Source organism: Lissotriton helveticus, chromosome 8 (assembly GCF_964261635.1).
Source record: "Lissotriton helveticus chromosome 8, aLisHel1.1, whole genome shotgun sequence".
Lineage (NCBI taxonomy): Eukaryota > Metazoa > Chordata > Amphibia > Caudata > Salamandridae > Lissotriton > Lissotriton helveticus.
Window position 1 is genome coordinate 742789061 of NC_136069.1, and position 23189 is coordinate 742812249.

Consider the following 23189-nt stretch of genomic DNA (forward strand, 5'->3'; position numbering starts at 1 on the left):
ATCGCGCACCCGCAATCCACTGCTGATGATGTCACATATTACATCATTCATGACATGGTCAGTGACATCACTGATGACATCACTGATGACATCTCAAATGACATCACTGATGACATCACTGATGACATCTCATTTGACATCAATGACCACATCACTGATGATATCATTCATGTGACAATACAATGCATCTCCTCACATTTTAATATAACCTCTGTTTCACCCAGTGTTAAAAAGAGAGTATAATTTTTGAAACCATTGACACACCAATACTAGTTACTACATACGCACTCACTGATTGCTACGTCTACACACACCTTCACTCATTCACCCATACAATCATTCATACATACAATCACTCATCTTTACAACACTATCATATGCACTCATACACCTATACAGACACTCACAGTCTGCCACTCATCCATGGAGTTACTCACACACCTAGTCAGTCCTGTAAAGAATCAATGACACTTCCATTTTCTTGTCTATACAGTTAAACATAGAGCACCTTACATTTTCAAACATATACTAACACATACTTACCTTCTTATACAATCATTGATACAAGTACAGATTGATCTGCACAGAGTCACACACCTCCCAGCTAGCCACACACACACTCAGTCTCCCATACAAATACTTGGGCAATCAATCAATAACCCATATAGTTACTCATATAGCTACTGATCAACACATGCAGCAGTTTACAGAACAACAGACATAATGATGCATAAATTAAGACAGTTTAGTCACTAACCCATGCAGTCAGTGAGACACATTTAATCACTCACTCATACAGTCAGTCATGCACCTACTAAATCCTTCGTCCAGACACTTACACATCCACTCATTCTTCAATATGTAAGACATATTTAAACTTTATAGAAACAAAAAATCACTGGATGTTGTTATCAGTGATGTCATCAGTGATGTCATCAGTGATGTCACTGACCATGTCATGAATGATGTAATATGTGACATCATCAGCAGTGGATTGCGGGTGCGCGATATATAGTTAGTGCAACTAACTATATATGGAATTTCAATGGTTTTGTGTGAGTAAAATAAGGTTTTCTAAATGCTAATTCCTAACTATATATGGTCTATAACCTATGGTTTTTTCAGTGAATTTTCAAGGTTTTGTAAATGCTAATTCCTAACTATATATGGTCTATAACCTATGGTTTTTTCTGTGAATATATATATATATATATATAATATTTATTTATTCATTTATTTTATTTGGGAGAAGAATAAATCGCCACATAACCAAGCACTCAAATGACAGGCAGCTACGCTGTTAAAATTATCATGGTAACTTTAGAAAAGAGACAGGAAATAAATCCCCATGTACCTGGACACCGTGAGTGCAGACAGAGTACCCAGTCTCGGGGAAGGAAGAAAATCTCAAAAGGGGCTTACAGCTGCTCATTACATTCCCTTCATAGGCTTTGCTGTCGCTCTCATTTTCTTGCTTCCCATTGGTCAGCAACATGAAGGTCAAGTCATCAGCTTTCACTTCCTCTTTCCTCTGCTGTTCCCTGGAGCTTAGACCAAGTACAGATTCTGGTTGGCGGCCAGTGTCCTTCCGCTGGCCTCACACTACAGAGGTACTTTTTTTACTTTCTTCACCGCACTCAATAAAAGTATATGTGTTTGTACTCCGTTGTGTTCCTGCACCACAATGCCATTTACTTTATAGGCGCATTTATGTAGCACAAAGTCAACACAAAGGGATTGGAGTGGTTTAAATGAGCACCACTTATAATACACAGGGACACTTACCAACCAGGGCATAGAGTGCATCTGCAACCATCTCCTCTCCTCCAAGCCATGGTTACCCACCACTGCTATTGTTTTGAATGAAACCCCTTGTCTTTTCACCCAACATTTCCTCCTACATGCTCTTTGTTCTACCCGCCCCTGCTTCAGCCACCTCCTGTGACCTCCCTTGTGTCCACCACCCTCCTCCCTCGTGTCCACCACCCTCCTCCCTCGTGTCCACCACCTTCCTCCCTCGTGTCCACCACCTTCCTTTCCTCGTGTCCACCACCTTCCTTCCTCGTGTCCACCACCTTCCTTCTTTAAGTCCTATTAATCTCTATCCAGGGCCTTTTATTTCCACCACCTTCCTTCTTCAAGTCCTATTAATCTCCATCCAGGGCCTTTTATTTTTATTTATTTTTTTTAATTGGGGGGGGGGGGCGCTTTTATGTAGCGCAAACTCGGCCCCAGGGTATTGGATTGCTTTAAATGAGCACCACTTACATTAGACAACGACACTTTAATTTTTTTGATATTTTATTGGGAGATTAAGTGATTTTCTCAGTATCACAGGATGTTGAGCAGACTGCAAGACTTGAACTGGTTCTCCAGTTGCAAGGCCGGCAGATTTGACCTCAGTACCACATCCTCTCACTGTTTACTTGAAGCCATGTTGGACAGCGGCCTGCGCTGCTGTACAACATGTCTGAAAAACATTGACCAAGGCCATAATCTCGCACAGATTAAACCTTTTGGATTTGTTAATAATGCTTGTTTGTTACTTATTCAACAACTTTCCTTCCTCATCTTCTGTTTGTCTCCATAGGAGCCTAACTCCTTTACTACATTTTTGATTGGATGACCTGTATCCACCCACTGCTTACATTTAGGGAGCTAATTTTTCTTTCAGTAGCTTTTCATGCAAGTGCATGTGTTTTCTTGCTGTCTCGTTTATGTGCTATTTGCCAGCCCCACATCCTAACTGTTGCTCCTTCACTTCATCTGTTGATTCTCCACAAACAAAACCTTCACATTTGATCTCAGTGTGGCTCACCCACTGCTTCTCATGTTTTGTTTCTTTCTACCATCCCTGTCGGATTTCTTGATTTAAGTTTATTTATTTTTTAATTTCGCCCATCCAACACCTATATTCTCTGTTGCCTACCCCTTTACCCCAGCGTATTTAACACCTTCGATCAACCCTCTCCACCTTTGCTCTTTTGCTGCATCTCAATTTCTTTTTCTGGATTTTTTTTTTGCGTGGCAGCAATTTCCTATCTGACTGCTGCGTTCCAGAAGGAATGCTCTGTGAACTACTTTTTTAGGGCTCGTCCTATTCCATTCCGCAAGGAATGAATAGGACGGGACTATTGGGGCCAAACTAACAGCGAAACTAAGGTCTAAAAAACGCGGATTTCCAGAAGTGCATGTGATCTCGTGACCGCGCTTCTATCCGCCTGCCTCCAATCACCACATGTAAGCCATTTGTTGCTTTTTCACACTTCTTTCACGGCCGCGAGGCCGTGAGTTCTTCAAAGGGATCCTCTCACTTCTCCTCCCCTCTCGCCGTGAGCTTCACATTTGAAAGAGCTCTCCCCCGCCCCACTCTGACTTCATTTTCTGTCGCAGAAGGCCTCGCGTTCTTTTTCTTCACTGTCCTTAAATCCCTTGACAAGTCCATCTTGTTGCACTTGACATGTTATGAGGAATTGGCAACGTGCATGTTTCATCGGTAAGCGTGCGAGCTAACTCACGTTTTCAAAACTGTTTACTGAATTGATTTATTTCAAACAACACTGTTTACTGAATTCATTTATTTTAAGCCGTTGGAGATACTGGTGATTGAACCCGGGGCCTCATACATGTAAAGCATGCGTTCTACCACTGAGCTACATCCCCTTCCGTAGTGACATGCTCAAATCAGAAGTATTGAGGAAACAAAAGCGGCTGTGATCTTTCACACTCCATGAGAGCTAACTGACGTTTTTAACACAGTTTACGGAATTAATTTATATTAAGCGGCCCAGTGATTTAACAGAAATCAATTTTCGGGAAATACAGATATTTAAAAATAATAATAAAACGTGGAGATGCTGGGGATTGTACCCGGGCCTGATACTTGCGAAGCATGCGTTCTACCACTGAGCTACATCCTCTTTCGTAGTGACGTGCTCAAATCAGACGTATTGAGGAAACAAAAGTTACAGTGCTGTTATTTCTGAATGGTAGTGAAAGAGACACAGAAAAGCGAGATAGCGTGCCCGGACAATAAAATAATAGAAATCAAGAGAGCGCTCTCTCCCGTCTGCTTAAGAATATGACATAATACTTGGTATCGAGATTTGTTTATCGCGTCTCCTTGGCCCGTCTTGTGAAAATAAAGTTATATGAAGAAACACAGCAGCAGATCTCAGGGTTACGTTTCTTTATGAAATGTTTTTCAATTTGTAGCTTTTACTTAATTTTGAAGAAACGTTAACATATTTTCATTCAGCGCTTTGGCCGTTTCAAGAGCGATGCGCTTTATCTACTTGTTCAGAGCGCTTCGAACCAATATTCTTCAAGCATGCTGAAACAGAGTGCACCTTCGAGAAATTGTAAACAAACGCCAAATTCAACGTTTATCAACCACAATATTATCGTGCATAACAAGTAATACGATGCGCATCTGAAACCAAATCATGCCTTTGAGTTGAAAGTAAACAATAGATGTTAGTTACCATTTGCTACTTAACAGGAATAGTTTTAACATGCTCTGAAGATAAGAGGTGCAGCCTGACTGCAGAGATTCCACACGCAAAATCTGCAGCATACGTAGAACCTATTCAGACATTTCAGCAGAGGATAATGCGAATAATCAATTTTTCAATTTCTTGCAAACAATTGATTAGGAACCGATTTCCGAATAGCGTTTAGTAAAGGTTATCCGAAATTGTGCGTACATAGAAAGCGTCCAGGCACCTATCTTTTCACTACAGCGCTTGATGGTTTTCTCTCTCTCTCTCTCTCTCGCTCTCTCTCTCTCTCTCTCTCTCTCTCTCTCTCTCTCTCTCTCTCCACACACGTTCACTTTCTATCGCACCCTCCACCTGTGACGTCGCTCTCTTTCTATCTGCCTGTCACCCCTCTCACAGTCACACCATCTCACCCCCTGATCTCTTTCTTCCTCCACCCCTCGCGCTTTCCCTTTCTTTTTCTCTGTCTCCTCCATTCTCTCTCTACCCCGCTGTACTGTCCCCTCTTTTTCTTTCCCCCTCGCACGCGCTTGCCCGAGCCTCCTGCCTGCCTCCTGCCTTTGAAGTGAAGCTTAGCTTCACTTCAACGGGATGCTTTCCCCCGCCCACTGCTTCACACTTCCCGGCCGCCAGGCTGTGTCTCGCATTTCTCCTCCCTCCCTCCCCACAGCAATGCCAAGAGCTTGTCGAACAGTGTGTGTGCGTGTGTGTGTCTCTTATTTTTGCTCTGGCAGTGCCAAAGACTCGCCTTAAGCAACATCGCGCTACAATATCAGCCATTTGAAGTGCTACATCGTGAAAGGGGAATTCAATCCTCATTCAAGTACTCCGATTAAAGTGTCATGCCGCCACAAAAACACAAGGGAAATTGTGATCCTCAGAGTTGTAATGATAAAGAATTTCTGTCAAAGCTCAATATATCTCGCTTGTACCGAGTCCGACGCTAGGAGGTTGAAGAGCGGAGCCATCGAGAATTTTAACCTGCACTTCCGCATATTAAACACAGACCTGCAGCAGAGCATTATAGCGCCGTCTATAACTGAGCTATATAATTCAAATAAACCCCATATGTAGATTGCGATGGGCTCTTCCGTTATCATCCCATTGGATGATTTCCAAAGACAAACTACATCTTGAAAACCTTTTTGACGTAGGCGAATTTTTAAATTGACGGTTTACCTACTTGCCCGACATAGCGCCAACTTGTAAATGTATAGATTTTTCAGAGCGCTTCGAACCAATATTCTTCAAGCACGCTGAAACAGAGTGCACCTTCGAGAAATTGTAAACAAACGCCAAATTCAACGTTTATCAACCACAATATTATAGTGCATAACAAGTAATACGATGCGCATCTGAAACCAAATCATGCCTTTGAGTTGAAAGTAAACCATCCCCCCACTCCATCCATCCATCCATCCCACTCCATCCATCCATCTCCATCCCACTCCATCCATCCATCCCACACTCCATCCATCCATCCATCCCCCCACTCCATCCATCCATCCCTCCACTCCATCCATCCATCCCACCCACTCCATCCATCCATCCATCCATCCCCCCACTCCATCCATCCCCCCCACTCCATCCATCCATCTACCCCCCCACTCCATCCATCCATCCCACCCACTCCATCCATCCATCCTCCCACTCCATCTATCCCCCCCTCCATCCATCCATCCCCCCTCCATCCATCCATCCCACTCCATCCATCCGTCTCCATCCATCCCACTCCATCCATCCATCCCCCACTCCATCCATCCATCCCCCACTCCATTCATCCATCCCCCCACTCCATCCATCCATCCCCCCACTCCATCCATCCATCCCCCACTCCATCCATCCATGCCCCACACTCCATCCATCCATCCATCCCACCCACTCCATCCATCCATCCCCCCACTCCATCCATCCCCCACTTCATCCATCCATCCCCCACTTCATCCATCCATCCCCCCACTCCATCCATCCATCCCCCCACTCCATCCATCCATCCCCCCACTCTATCCATCCATCCCCTTACTCATCCATCCATCCTACTCCGTCCATCCATCTCCATCCATTTCACTCCATCCATCCCCCCACTCCATCCATCCCCCCACTCCATCCATCCCCCCACTCCATCCATCCATCCCCCCACTCCATCCATCCATCCCCCCACTCCATCCATTTATCCCCCCCACTCCATCCATTTATCCCCCCCACTCCATCCATTCATCCCCCCCACTCCATCCATCCATCCCACTCCATCCATCCATCCCACTCCATCCATCCATCTATCCCACTCCATCCATCCACCCACTCCATCCATCCTCCCCACTCCATCCATCCCCCCCACTCCATCCATCCATCCATCCCACTCCATCCATCCATCCCACTCCATCCATCCATCCCACTCCATCCATCCATCTCCATCCCACTCCATCCATCCATCCCCCACTCCATCCATCCATCCCCCACTCCTTCCATCCATCCCACCCACTCCATCCATCCATCCATCCATCCCCCCACTCCATCCATCCATCCATCCCCCCACTCCATCCATCCATCCCATCCATACATACATACCCCCACTCCATCCATCCATCCCATCCATACATACATACCCCCACTCCATCTATCCCCCCACTCCATCCATCCATCCCCACTCCATCCATCCATCCCACTCCATCCATCCATCTCCATCCATCCCACTCCATCCATCCATCCCCCACTCCATCCATCCATCCATCCATCCCCCCACTCCATCCATCCATCCCCCACTCCATCCAATCATCCCCCCCACTCCATCCATCCATCCCCCCACTCCACCCATCCATCCATCCCACCCACTCCATCCATCCCACCCACTCCATCCATCCATCCCCCCACTCCATCCATCCCCCCACTCCATCCATCCGTCCCCCCACTCCATCCATCCATCCCCCTCACTCCAGCCATCCCCCCCACTCCATCCATCCACCCCCCCACTCATCCATCCATCCCACTCCATCCATCCATCTCCATCCATTTCACGCCATCCATCCATCCCCCCACTCCATCCATCCCCCCACTCCATCCATCCATCCCCCCACTCCATCAATCCATCCCCCACTCCATCAACCCATCCATCCCCCCACTTCATCCATCCATCCCCCCACTCCATCCATTCATCCCCCACTCCATCCATCCATCCACCCACTCCATCCATCCATCCATCCTCCCCACTCCATCCATCCCCCACTCCATCCATCCATCCATCCCCCCACTCCATCTGTCCCCCCACTCTATCCATCCATCCCCCCTCCATCCCACTCCATCCATATCCATCCCCCCACTCCATCCATCCATCCCCCCACTCCATCAATCCATCCATCCCCCACTCCATCAATCCATCCATCCCCCCACTCCATCCATCCATCCCCCCCACTCCATCCATTCATCCCCCCACTCCCTCCATCATTCCCCATCCATCCATCTATCCCACTCCATCCATCCACCCACTCCATCCATCCATCCATCCATCCTCCCCACTCCATCCATCCCCCCACTCCATCCATCCATCCATCCCACTCCATCCATCCATCCCACTCCATCCATCCATCCCACTCATCCATCCCCCACTCCATCCATCCCCCCACTCCATCCATCCATCCATCCCCCCACTCCATCCATCCATCCTCCCACTCCATCCATCCCCTCCATTCCATCCATCCATCCCCCCACTCCATCCATCCATCCATCCCCCTACTCCATCCATCCATCCCCCCTCCATCCATCCATCCCCCACTCCATCCATCCCCCCACTCCATTCATCCATCCCCCCACTCCATCCATCCATCCCACTCCATTCATCCATCCCACTCCATCCATCCATCCCACTCCATCCATCCCACTCCATCCATCCCACTCCATCCATCCATCCCCATCCATCCATCCCACTCCATCCCCCCCACTCCATCCATCCATCCCCCCCACTCCATCCATCCATCCCCCCACTCCATCCATCCATCCCCCCACTCCATCCCCCCACTCCATCCATCCATCCCCCCACTCCATCCATCCCCCCACTCATCCATCCATCCCCCCACTCCATCCATCCATCCCCCACTCCATCCATCCATCCCCCCACTCCATTCATCCATCCCCCACTCCATCCATCCATATCCCCGACTCCATCCATCCATCCCCCACTCCATACATCCATCCCCCCACTCCATCCATCCATCCCCCCACTCCATCCATCCATCCCCCCACTCCATCCATCCATCCCCCCACTCTATCCATCCCCCCACTCTATCCATCCCCCCACTCTATCCATCCATCTATCCCCCACTCCATCCATCTATCCCCCACTCCATCCATCCATCCCCCCACTCCATCCATCCATCCCCCCACTCCATCCATCCATCCCCCACTCCATCCTCTCCCACTCCATCCATCCATCCCCCCACTCCATCCATCCATCCCCCACTCCATCCATCCATCCCCCTACTCTATCCATCCATCCCCCCACTCTATCCATCCATCCCCCCACTCTATCCATCCATCCCCCACTCTATCCATCCCTCCACTCCATCCATCCATCCATCCCCCCACTCCATCCATCCCCCCACTCCATTCATCCCCCCACTCCATCCATCCATCCCCCCACTCCATCCATCCATCCCCCCACTCCATCCATCCATCCCCCCACTCCATCCCCCCACTCCATCCATCCATCCCCCCACTCCATCCATCCATCCCCCCACTCCATCCATCCATCCATCCCCCCACTCTATCCATCCCCCCACTCTATCCATCCCCCCACTCTATCCATCCATCCCCCACTCTATCCATCCATCCCCCCTCTCCATCCATCCCCCCACCCCATCCATCCATCCCCCACTCCAACCATCCCCCCACTCCATCCATCATCCCCCCACTCCATCCATCATCCCCCCACTCCATCCATCCATCCCCCACTCCATCCATCCCCCCCCACTTCATCCATCCCCCCTATTCCATCCATCCATCCCCCCTATTCCATCCATCCATCCATCTCCCCACTCCATCCATCCATCCATCCCCCCACTCCATCCATCCATCCCCGCACTCCATCCATCCATCCATTCCCCGACTCCATCCATCCCTCCCCGCCCCACACTCCATCCCTCCCCCGCCCCACACTCCATCCCTCGCCCTCTTGCCCTGCCTCTATCTCTCGCCCTCCCTCTATCTATCTATTGCCATCACTATCCATTGCATCACCACAGCATCACTCAGGGGCACCACAACATCACTATGCGCTACCACAACATCACTGAACGCCACAGCATCACTCGTCGCCGCCACAACATCATTCAGAGCCACCACAGCATCAATCTGTTCATCCATTCAACAACAGATTCAAATATGTTCTCTCCATGTTTCAAACTTTATTACAAATGTCACAAAAAATGTTAATATTTCACTTCTGTTCTTGTATTTTCATCACAATAAAATACACTAAACATAATCTTCCAAAAAGTTATTTGCAAAAGTTTAAGCTATTGCCATTATAAATTACAATAACTTTTATTTAAGTATTAATTATTGAAAAAAATACAACCCATTGTTATTTATAATATTAATACGTCTAAGTCATGTAAATACAACACATATTGCATTACAAATGCTGTAGGTGTCACGTTTGCAAAAGTTAACACTATTGGCATTGTAAATGACAACGTTATTAATTTCACTATTTTCTAAACAAAAACATAAATAAAAAATGTGTCATTTACAATATTAATGCCTCTAACTTTACTAATGCGAGCCCTATTGCATTGCAAATGCTTGTATTTATTTATATTTTTGCTTCAGTAAGGGTGTCTGCCTTCTTGGAACAGTAATTAAAAATAATTAAAAAGGCCTCAGTGTCTTGATGCATGTCTGATGACACTAGGGCTAAGGTAGCATCATGACTCATGCATAATAACGCATAAATAGGATTTTTTTTTTAGGTTTCGCCTACAGCGTGTGAGCGCTATCAGCAAAAGCTATAGTAAATAAAAGAAAAAGGTTTAAACCGGGCTTAGAGCCCGTTTCATACTTACTGTTATGTACCATTGTTTGGCTCCCACGTCACTCTTATTTCCTTGCTTCTCATTGGTCAGGCTCTCCTGCTACTTCATTTTCTCTACGGTTCTTGCTGAACTCCAGTCCTCTATGGAGCTTGGACCAAGTATAATTGTTTGTCTCTGCGGGCTGTGTGCCTTCACTGGCTGACACTGGCTGACACTAAAGAGTTCTACTGGACCGCGCCCAGCGCCAGGACCCCTGGCCCCCACCGACGGAAGCCGACCCGACGAACCTACAGCGCCGCCGACCTCATCGCACTCAACACCGGCCACATCCCAGGATGTCACCGAGCCGCCCCGAAGCACACCCACGGACCCTTCAGCTGCCACGCCTGCAAGTTCACCTGCATCCGGACCTTCCCTGCACCCGCCAAGCCGAACTCCAGCAGCACCCACCTCAAGTGTATCCTGCTCAACACCCGCTCCGTCCACAGACACGCCGTAGAACTCTGGAACCTGCTCGACACCACCGCCCCCGACGTTGCCTTCATCACCGAGACCTGGATGAACGCCTCCTCAGCCCCAGACATCGCCATCGCCATCCCAGAGGGCTACAAGATCACCCGGAGGGACCGCGACAACCAGACCGGAGGAGGCATCGCCATCATCCACAGAGACACCATCCGCATCACTACCAACACCGATGACACCCTCACCACCGCTGAACACCTGCACTTCCAGATCCACACCAACCCGAAGACCACCCTCAGAGGCACCCTGATCTACCGACCCCCGGGACCACGCACACGATTCAGCGAGGACATCGCCGACTTCGTCAGCCCGCACGCTCTCCCCTCCGCCGACTACATCCTCCTGGGGGACCTCAACTTCCACCTGGAGAACAACAACGACCGCAACACCATCACCCTGCTCGACAACCTCGACAACCTCGGACTCAAGCAACTGGTGACCACCCCCACCCACCTCGCCGGACACACACTCGACGCCGTCTTCTCATCCAGCAAAGACGTCACCTTCAGCCACGCAACAGGACTCCACTGGACGGACCACAGCTGCGTCCACTTCACCTTCAGAAGAACGACGATCCACCACCTCCAGCAACAGGTTGCTCGAAGAAGCTGGAACAAGATCACAGCCGACCAGCTCACCGCCTCCCTGAGCCAGCACCCTCCCGCCAACTCAGCGAACCCCAGCCAGGCCGCCGACAACCTCACGAAATGGATCAACGACTGCGCGGACGAACTCGCCCCTCTGAGAACCCCACCCAGCAGATCCTGCAGCAGAAAAACACCATGGTTCACCGACGAACTCAAGAGCTCCAAGAAGAACTGTCGAGCCCTCGAGAAAGCCTGGAGAAGGGAACCAACGACGGACAACATGACCACCCTCAAGCTCGCCACCCGGAAACACCACCAACTGATCCGCGCCACCAAGAAAAATGCATACAAGGACCGGCTGGACAACAACGCACACAACTGCAAGGAACTCTTCAACATCGTGAAAGAGCTCTCCAACCCCAACGCCGGAAACAACGACATCACCCCATCGCAAGACCTCTGCAACTCCCTCGCGTCCTACTTCCACAACAAGATCACGGACATACACAACAGCTTCAACAACCAACCAACGCAAGCCACAACCGCAACGACGCCACCCACCACCACCCTCCGCACCTGGACCCCGATCAGCACCGAAGACACCATCCGCACCATGAACTCCATCCATTCCGGATCTCCGACTGACCCCTGCCCTCACCACGTCTTCAACAAAGCCGACGCTGTCCTCGCACCCCACCTGCGGGACATCATCAACACCTCCTTCGACTCCGCCACCTTCCCTGAGAGCTGGAAGCACGCCGAACTCAGCGCTCTCCTCAAGAAACCCACAGCAGACCCCACCGACCTCAAGAACTACCGTCCCATCTCGCTCCTCCCGTTCCCGGCCAAAGTCATCGAGAAGACCGTCAACAAACAGCTGGCCGCCTTCCTCGAGACGAATGGATCCCTCGACCCCTCACAGTCCGGCTTCCGAGCGAACCACAGCACCGAGACCGCCCTCATCGCCGCCACCGACGACCTTCGAACTCTGATGGACAACGGAGAAACAGCGGCCCTCATCCTCCTGGACCTCTCCGCGGCTTTCGACACTGTCTGCCACCGCACCCTAGTACAGCGCCTCAGCAACATCGGAATCCAGGAGAAGGCACTGGAATGGATCACCTCCTTCCTCGACGGAAGAACACAAAGAGTCCGCCTACCACCGTACAAGTCAGAGGCCACCAAAGTCATCTGCGGCGTCCCTCAAGGATCCTCACTGAGCCCCACCCTCTTCAACGTCTACATGAGCCCCCTCGCGACCATCGCACGCCAACACAACCTCAACATCATCTCCTACGCTGACGACACCCAGCTGATCCTCTCCCTGACCAACGACCCCGCCACCGCCAGAGCCAACCTGCACGAAGGGATGAGAGACGTAGCCGAATGGATGACGACCAGCCGCCTGAAACTGAACTCAGACAAGACGGAGGTCCTCATCCTGGGCTCCACGCCCTCCGCCTGGGACGACTCCTGGTGGCCCCCCGCCCTGGGCACCGCACCCAAACCGACGGACCACGCACGCAACCTGGGCTTCATCCTGGACTCCTCCCTCTCCATGACCAGACAAGTCAACGCCGTCTCCTCGTCATGCTTCAACATCCTGCGCATGCTACGTAAGATCTTCCGGTGGATCCCCACCGAGACGAGGAAGACGGTCACCCAAGCCCTCGTCACCAGCCGACTGGACTACGGCAACGCCCTCTACGCCGGAACCACTGCCAAACTCCAGAAGAGACTCCAGCGGATCCAGAACGCCTCGGCGAGACTCATCCTCGACATCCCCCGACGCAGCCACATCTCCGGACACCTGAGAGATCTGCACTGGCTCCCGGTCAACAAGAGAATCACCTTCCGGCTCCTCACCCACGCGCACAAAGCCCTACACGACCAAGGCCCGAGCTACCTCAACAACCGGATCAACTTCTACACTCCCAAGCGCCTCCTCAGATCAACCAACCACGCCCTCGCCGCCGTCCCCCGCATCCGAAGAGCGACAACAGGAGGAAGATCCTTCTCCTACCTGGCCGCCAAGACCTGGAACTCACTTCCGACCAATCTGCGCCTGACCCAAGACCACCTCTCCTTCAGGAAGAAGCTCAAGACCTGGCTGTTCGAGCAGTAGCGGCCCCCCCCCCCCCCTCCCAGCGCCTTGAGACCCTACGGGTGAGTAGTGCGCTCTACAAATGACCTGATTGATTGATTGATTGATTGTTTGCAGGCCCTTTCTACTCTTCCCCATTCTTTGTTGCCGTCATGTTTTTTCCACTTATGTGACCGTTTCTCTTCAGGAAATTAACCGTTGGCTCGCTTTGTTGCCTTGCACAAGGGCATGAACTCAGTGTTGGGTATCATGTGCCAAGCATGCACAGAGGGGATTCCTTGAAGCATCCATTGTGACTGGCCCTCCCGGCAATAGCGGGTGACCCATCAACGCTTTGCGCTGCAGGCCTCAGTGTGGAACCTCCAGCAAACGCCCATTGTGGAAATTAGGGAGAAGTCTGGAGAGGGTTTCACGAGCCCAGTTAACAAAGCTCCCATTATACACTAGTAGCTGCTGCTCTGAAGCTCTACAGCACTGTAAGTTTACACATTAGTGTCCCTTTGCAGAAGGAAGAGGAAGGTGACCCGACGGTTGCTGTAAGTTCCTGTTTACTTTTTTCCTCTGGCCTTATTCTCCAGCGTTTCCCTTTTTACTTTTTATCTGTAATCTTTGTTTGTTGTCGAATAAGGGCAACTGTTCGCTTTGTCCATTTCACTTTCTTTTTAGGTTTTACCTACAGAGTGCATACGCTGTCAGCGAAAACTATTGCAAATAAAGCCAATAGCTTTTAACTCTGTAAAATCTAGTGGTTTTGTCAGGGCTTTAAGTGGGATGCAAAAACTGAGGGGAGGGGGGTCTCTCATGGATGCGTGGCCGATGTAATTAAGGGTGTGGCTTTTAAAAACACTTAAACTAAAAATCTGTGCTTAGCATTGTATGCCGCCTGACTGGCATTTTGTTGCTTCTGTCATTGCCCCCAGATATAAAATACAAGTAACATTACACCTACAACAAGCCAAGGCTATTGGCTTTGTCAATGGTTGTTAGTTGCATATGATATATAAGCACCAACTACGGCCGCGTTTTATATAACATTGAAAATGCTTCAGTTCCGACAAGAGACCATGAAATAACTTTTCACCATAGGCAGTGGAGGGGAGAGGGAATGCTGTAGAGTTAAGGTTTTCTTTTTCAACCTGAGGGTGAGGGCAAAAATGGAGAGCCCGATAGGGACCCATCTTGACACCTGTGTTTTAGAACTGCTGGTGCTGAACACTGGCAGGACCCATCCCACTAAAAGCCCTCGGTTTGTCAATGTGTTTTTGACGTGTTGCACTGTGCAGCATGGCTTGAAGTTTAAAAGAAAAGCGCTATGCAGGGCCAGCTTTAACCACTTCACAGCACTTTTTTTTTTCTTTTAAGGCAAACGCACTGCTTTATTTTTTAACGTTAAACCAAGTTGCACAACAGCTCGTGCTGCTTTGGAACGTGTCTAAAAATGCATTGACAAAACAAATAGATTTCGCGGAGGCGAAACTTTTTGCGTTTGCCACGGCTTGTTTTGAAATGCTATTCAGCATTGGCAATAACATTTTTTTTTGTTTTTGCCAGTGCTTAAACGGTATCAGGAGAAAAAACCATTGACAAAGGTAAAACCTATTGGTTATGCCAGTACATGTTGATTCTTCTTACTATCCAGATTCCGCTGCAGCATAACGGCAGCTTGGAGGAATCTACAAATAATTCTGGGGCATGCTTAGGGACAGCCATGCTTCAATGGTCGTGTGAAACCTAGCTGTGAAGACTTGGGTGAATGTACAACTGGGTTGTGATGACGTGCCTGCAAGTTTTCATGGTGCTGGCCGTACTCGTAGCCACAAGGTGAAGAATCTGCAAGTTTTCCTGAACTGAATTAATAACCATTAAGTAGGTAGCCCAAAAATGCAGTTTGTTTTGGTCACAAAGTTTCTTGTCACTAACGAAGCCATTACACAATACTTTGACCACACAGCTGCACTATAGGGAGTGGAGGCAGGTTTTTAGTTGGTTCCTAAAAAAATAAACAAAAAATAGCAGCACTGATTAGGAGTGTGGTTGGAATGGAAGGGAATTTCAGAGTGTGGCTGCTGCTGTAGAAAAAGCCTGGTCTCTTGCCCTTGCTCCATATTAAAAATATGTAGCAAAAGTGTTTGGATGATCATACGTTTCATATGTTAGTGCCATTTGTGTCTTGCACCTAAAAACGAGGGGAAGCTGTGTAGACCACCGTATGCATGACTGTACATGGCAAACCCAATTCTTGTGCATTAAGTCAACTCTGAAGTTGAGAGAGACTCAAAGAAATATGATTCTACATTTATTATCCTTTGACTAGTCAGGATGCTGTATTTAAAATAAGTTGAAGATGTGTTCGTATCGTTTCTGTTGCACATAGACACTATTAGTGTAATCAATTCTCCATTGCATAGTTGCGTTGACCACTGGAATATGATATTTCTGATCGAGAAGTGGTGAGATGCTACGCAGAATCTTCAGATCAACAAAACAGAAGCTCATAACTGACTACTTGGGGCTCTAAGGAATGAAGTTTGTCCATGACAACACCTATGTTTTGAACGGTTTTAGAAGGTACTAGGCAAATTCCTGTGGAGAGAGACAATGGAACATTTCTCTGGGTTAAGGGCGTGCTGAATGTCTATAGTGCTAGGTCTTTGTGGGACCTAGCTCCGGAATGTGTTGAGATCATCTCTGTGCCCTAAACAAGAGTTCTTCAATCCTCAGCTTTTCAGGATAAGAGTGAGTGAATTGAAAGTGTAGGATTATTCAGAGCTTTTGCAATTTTCCCTGGGGTGCTTAAAGTGTTTATGACCGCTTTCTTCAATTCTTGCATTGTTGCAGTTATTTCTTCTAGCAGTTGCATTCAGTAGCTTATGTAAGTATGTTTTTCGGATGAAAAATATGTTACTGATAGTGCATGCTCCTGGAGTCTTAGCTTTCATTTGCCAGACCTATTATATCACCAAGCTGTTGTGCTTCCCTCTCCTACTTCTCACCTGCATTCCTTCCAGTACCTTCACTGCACAGACTGGCATAACGCATTACTCTATCCTGGGAGCTCCATGGTTACCTCAATAATGGAGGAAAAGAGCATGTAGTTACTGACAGTGTCATTGTTTTCAGAGGCACTGAAAGCACACCCAACGCCAGGACAGGGTGTGCTTTTAAAATCCTCCTGTGTTTCCTTCCCTAAACTACAAGCTTGTGAGAGCGGATGTGGGATTTGGTAATTTTTTGGGGCATTCCTCTTTTCCCTGATTAGTTTGGGTTTTATTCTATGTATTGCTCAAACACGTGTTTGGGATTTAATTGTATGTGTGCAGTTTGCCAGCCGATATAATCCCCTGTGGCTTGCTACTCCTATTTCTAATCCCGTACGAGCATTGGCGGGGTCCTCTGGTGCTTATGTAGGACTTTTTTGTTTACACTTTTATTGGCATTTAGTACAAACAAGCAATACAACAATGTGCTTCAATATGCTGCTCATGTTACCTTGACCTACCCACTCTCCCGCGTTGCTCTACCTTAGTACTCGGTGGACAGGGTGCAGATTAATAACCGATTCCATCCATGGGAGTGTGGGGAAAGGGCAAAACCCTCCGACGACCCCCACCCCGTAGCATGGACGTCACACGCCGCCACCACTTGACCCATCCCGTTCTCATTCTCCCCAGTACCTCCTCCAAATAATCCTATTTCTATCCGTTGTGCACCACTCTCGTACAATCCTGGACAGTCTTCAAAGTGGTCGACCATCTGGTGGCTCAAGTAGCTCCGTTAAAATTGCTGCCCACGCCTGCAGATCATTTGCCAGTTTGTTGTCTGTTCGAGCCTATTGCTTATGACTTTCTTCCGCAACCACCCATTCTGCCATACCCCTCAGCCATTCCTCCACCCACGGAGGGCTTAACAGAAATCCAATGGCTAGCCACTCTTCGCTTGGCTAGCACCAACCCCAGCATTACACATTTTCTGCTAAGGTGTTTCTTCTTCTTAACCGGGACCATTCCCATCAAGCTTTTCCTAACCTCCTTGAGGGAGGTGTACCCCGTAGCGACACTCTAACAGTCACCGCCTCCAGAACCCTTCTATGTAGGGGCAACCCCACAACATGTGCATAAAGTCCACACCAACGCATGCAGCGCAGGCAGTAGGACGACTGCCCCAAGTAGATTGCATTAAAGGTATTCAGTGTGGGGTAAACCTCGTGCTCTACATTATATCAATTTAATTCTTGCATGGGTAGAGACCTTCTTAACCCCTTCATTTACACCTTCCCACTCTTTATGTATGAGAGGTTCACTCAGTATCTCATGCCATCTGCTTTGAACTGGAAGGACGCCTGTCGGGAGATCATCCCACAACACCCTATAGAAGTGGAAATCAGTCTTTGACCTCCGACCCTATTAAGTTGTTTCACCAGGATCCGCGATTCTCGTTGCACGTCTGGTAAGGTTGTCCAGATCCCCCTCGCTGTGGCCATCATTTTGCCATAGTGGAGAAATTACCCCGGCCAAAGGCTGCCACAACACCGGTCAGGGTACAGGTCCGAAGAGTATTGCATCCCCAGGTTCCACCTTGTCAGAAGACATTGTCTGTGCTATCTGTGTGAACAGATGAAGTGACCAAATATTTAAGTCCTGCTCATGGGGGCGCGCTGAAGCACCAGCCGATCCACCCTCTGTCATGCTCAACACACCTGCCCGACTACATAGGGGACTGTGTCCGGATCTCTAGCCTCTAAAAATCAGGAGCTCCGTAAGGGGTCCCCACCGCATGTGCCCCCCAGAAGTCTCTTCTCCCAGTTACCTTCCGCATCAAGCTAATGTATTGCATGCTGCAACTGGATTGCCAGGTAGTAGAGCTCCAGGTTTGGGAGCTCCAGCCTTCCCTGAGTCCTATTCCGCTTCAGCATGGCTAGGCTCACTCTTTCTCCTCAATGCCTACAACAGTTCCACTACCCTCTTATCCAGTTCGTGAATTGCTTTCTGGGGATATCAAACTTGTCCCCCTGGAAAACATACAGGCAGCGCGGAAGGATGATCATCTTATCTAATGCCAGCTTGCTCATAAAAGACCAGCAGAGGGTGCTCCAGAGTTTTACAGATGGTTGGAGGCCCTCAAGCACCCTCTTGATCTTCAGGAATTTAAACAGTGTAGTTTCCCTCGTGATCCTAAACCCGAGGTATCGCATGCCAGAGGTCTCCCAGGATAGACCCATGCCCGGAAGTTCCTACGTGGGAACTTCCCCCGGTACCCCCTGAGGGAAAGTTTATATTTGGCTTGCCTTACTTATAGCCTGGATACCTCTGCACTCTTCCAAGAGGGCCACCATAATGGGAACAGAGTATTCCAGTTGGCGCAAATATACCACAGCATCATCTGCATATAGGGAGACAACGTGTGTAAAGTTCCAATGGTCATTCCCCACCCATGTAGGTCCGATTGCAATCTACACACCTGCGGCTCAATGGCCAATCCAAAGAGTAATGGCGATAACGGGCAGTCCTGCCTAGTCTTCGTCTTAGGTTCCACTGTGTGTTACAGCGTGGGATAAACCCTCATTGATCCTCGTGAATCAGCAATGTCATGTACTCCAGCAGCCGTGCTGCCAAAAGCTTGCTAAGTATTTTGACATAATTATTCAGCATGGATAGAGGTGAAAGGACACAGCCTCTTTATTTTCCCTGTCCGGCTTAGGCAGCATGATTATGGGAACCTTCCTCATTGATTCAGGCAACTGACCTAATTCATACACTTCATTTTACACCTCTAGCAGGCGGTCTGCAAAGGTACCGACCCTTCGCTGGTTCTGTTCAGCTGGGATGTCTTCCCCTCCTGGGGTCTTCGCTGTCTTCAAAGCCCTAATCACTGCCACAATCTCCACTTTAGCTATAGGCTCGTCTATCCTATCTCTGTTATCGCCCAATAGGCAGGTCATCTTCAGACCGGTTAGATATGTCTTCCCAGCGCCCTGTGCGAAATCTGCAGGCACTGCGTATTTTCCCCTCATGTGTGCCACAAAGACCTCTGTTATGTCCTGCTGCGCATGCGCCTCTCAACCTCGTGCATCTCTCACCCCAACCACTGCGGTTCTCCGGGCCTCCCTGCGGAGAAGGGGTTGCCAGCATCCTACTCGCCTTTTCCCCCTTTGCGTGGAGCCGCTGCTTATAGTTGGTGTGCACAAATGTATCTCGCCTGTTCCAGGTCTCCAGCACCTCTCTCCTACTTTCCTTCCACTCTACCAATCGCTGTGGCTGCACAACCAAACACCCCTCTAGTACGCCTAAGCTTTTCTTCTGCAAATCCAATGACCATGTTTGCTGCTGTCTTACCCATACATCACTTTCATACATTACCAGCCGAAGACTACCTTAATTGCATCCCACTCTTTGTCTTTAGCAGTCATGTTGCCCCAGTTTTCCTCAAAATAATGATTAAGTACTTCCGAAATCATAGGCCCAAAAACTGGGTCTGCCAGGGCCGCTACCCTCTGCTTCCAAAGCAGGACCAGAGGAGCCGGTCTACCAGCATTGTAGGTGACCAACAAGAGGGCGTGATCTGAGAGGTAGCATGCCAGATACGACGCATCCACTACATTTTGAACCATGCTGCTGGATTCCAAACAATAATCTAAACCACTATGTGTTTCTGTTGCTGGGGTGTATCATGAATAGACACAATCTAGGGGATGTCACATTCCCCACATGTAAAGAAAAAACAAGGGAGGTACCCTTAAAATCCAATCAGGGACAGGGACTTGACATGCAGCCCTACCCCTCCAATCACCTCCCGAAAGGACCCAGTCATGGTGGCTTAGTATCAAGTCCTGGAGGGTTGGGGGCAGGACTGGTCCAATGAGCCATCCAGCACACAGGTCAAAGCCCAGGCTACCACTACTTCTGGGCCTAGACACTCAGCAGCAGCCCCCAGCACCCTCCCATAGAAGTGTGGTGAAGTGAAGGGTCTCAATTCCCAGACACATAGCATATGTGTATGTTGCATAGTACATGTAATACATCCAGGGTAGCATTCAACATCACAACATAATTACAGCATCTCAAAATACACTCAGCCGCCATTCTAACCTAGCACACGATGCATACAAAATCCACATAGGCAGCAGCCAATCTTCTGAACTCCGGTGAGTGGACCCGGAAACTTTCTCAAGTGCAGGACCCTTTACAGCTCTCAAAAGAATATGGCATGCCCAGTCAAATATATGTAATCAGTGCGTTGCTCAACTTCCTGTCAAACCTCCCGCAGCAATGATGTGATGCTCCAACCACACAAATCTAACTTTCTTGCGAGAAGAAGAAATGCTGTAGATTTCTCACCCATGTAGTTTTGCCTCAGCTCTATTTATGGCCATCGATTCATTGGGAGTTTCCATACCCTGTTCACACACAGTGCAGGGTTACCTTGAAAATGCTGCTCCACACTCAATGTGCCCAGCGGCTGCTCACCAGAACAGCTTAAGGTGTTGTCAATAAATAAAATAAGTTGACGATGAGGAGCGCTACAGCAGCATTCCAATAAAAAGGAATAAGCGGTGACTCGTTTTAAGATGGGGCCTACACTACATGTGATGATGCATCAAGCACTTGACAGAAGATGGCGTCAGTTGTCACTTCTTTTAGAGTCTGGACACCGCCATGGATGCACAGCAAGATCTGCACGCTCAACTCAACAGACTCAGGCCACACACTCTGGAACCTCCATGCTCATGCTTTACGCTCCAAGGAATCTCGATGCTCGAGGCGATGCACTCAAGCAGCGGTAATACCCATTGCAGGCAACATAAACTCAGGCAGACCCAGTAATGGTCTCAAAACAATGGCAAAGGTTATCTTTTAAAGTTCCCTGAAATGGAATCATAGAAACACTCTTCAGAAAATCACAATTTTTACTGTTGGTTATGTGCCATATGTTGATGTATGAGCCAACTTCAATATTTTTAACTGATTCCCCCAATTACGCCGGCTTACTCCAACTTAACGCTGTCCGATCATTCCCCTCTGGCATGACTTGCCGAACGATGAACAACTTCTAGGGCTAAACACAGTCCATTGGCCACTTTACAAAGGCTTTTATAAACTCTTGGACTTGAGGCTGTTCAGTTGTAGAGGCATCCACAATTCAGTCGGAGGCACAACAGTCCGCTTGGCAATCACTTTAAATCCACATGGAGATCTTAGAAGCATTAATTGAGACAGTCTTTCTCACCACATCAGTGTTTCTCATATATGTAAAATAGGTAGCCTTCTGCTTTCACGCTAGTCTGTGAAGGTTTCCTGGACGGTAGGCTGTCCATTAAAATTGACACATGTGGAGCTACCAGGCACAAACCCTCTTCACAGTCTTCATTGTCTTTTTCTCTGTAATCTTCTCTATTTCTTTCTGTGATACTTTAAATCTTTTCTGTTCCAGTATTAAACTTCCCTTCACGCTTGGGTCTTCTCCACTCGTTGCCAGTTTTAAAACGAAGTGTGCCACGTAGGCAGGTCATGTAGAAAAAGGTTATATGTTCATTCTTCAAGTTGTATCTTCAGTTACAGGTTACAGGAAGATGGTAAGTTCCATGTAATGCCTTACCAGGAGCAGCCTCCTTGCTGCTCATCCCATACACTCCAACTGATCCTTCTTCAAGCACAGACACTCTCAGCATTCCCGTGACCTCACCACTGGCTGAGCAGCAAGCCAGAGAACAACAATGGGGAGAATGCATTATATTAGCAAACAGATTACTGCACTTAGCCACAACCTCTCCTTGGCAACTTGCAGAGGGCTCAGCACCCCACAGAGAATATCGAGGCCAAAGGTACCCCAACCTTCCCTCACCAGGGGACCGTAGCCATCCTAGGCTACTCCCTAGCTTGTACCCACAGTTCCATAGACCAGTATAAGATACAAAAATATACTCCTTCCAATACTTAAAAGAATAACTCCCACAGCGACCAGTTACCTTTGTATATTTAACCCCCCCTCCCACACCCCCTGGAATGCAATATAATAATGTAAAATCATTGGTAACAAGAATAAAACTTGCCAGCGGTTGTAGCATACCTTCCCAAATACAGACCAACATGCAGTGTTCAAAGGGTCAACTGCTTATGAAGCACCTTGTCACATCTAAACACAGAAATAATTTATTTAAAGGCATGTACACCATTTTTATTATATTAAATTGCTGTAGTTTTCTCTAGATATGTTATTCTTCATATTTTTGGCATCACATAGACAATGGGTTGCTTGTGTTTCTGTTTAGGTGAGGACCTGGCCTGCCAGCTCGGGCTGTTTTGTTCCTTTTGCTCTACGTTCTAGACTGATTTGCATATGGTTGAGTCCAAACTGAGGTGTGTAAAATGTTTATTGAATGGGATGTGACCCGAAAAATTACCAGTTGCTTAGATTAATTCAAGCATCACATCATCACTTTTTTTTTGCATAC

At 48.5% G+C, this 23189-nt stretch overlaps 1 protein-coding gene across 3 annotated transcripts in view; it reads left to right on the plus strand.

The window, feature by feature from the left end:
• The window catches only part of LOC144772896 (arylsulfatase D-like), a 547027-nt gene that overhangs the window by 38728 nt on the left and 485110 nt on the right, over positions 1 to 23189 (plus strand). Inside the window, exon 1 of one of the 3 annotated variants that reach the window (XM_078657570.1) lies at positions 14210 to 14277. The exons of the other annotated variants lie outside the window; for them this stretch is intronic. The gene's annotated coding sequence lies outside the window, so the exon portion shown is untranslated. Of the gene's footprint in view, positions 1 to 14209; positions 14278 to 23189 lie in introns of those variants that run through there. 3 annotated transcript variants of the gene reach the window in all.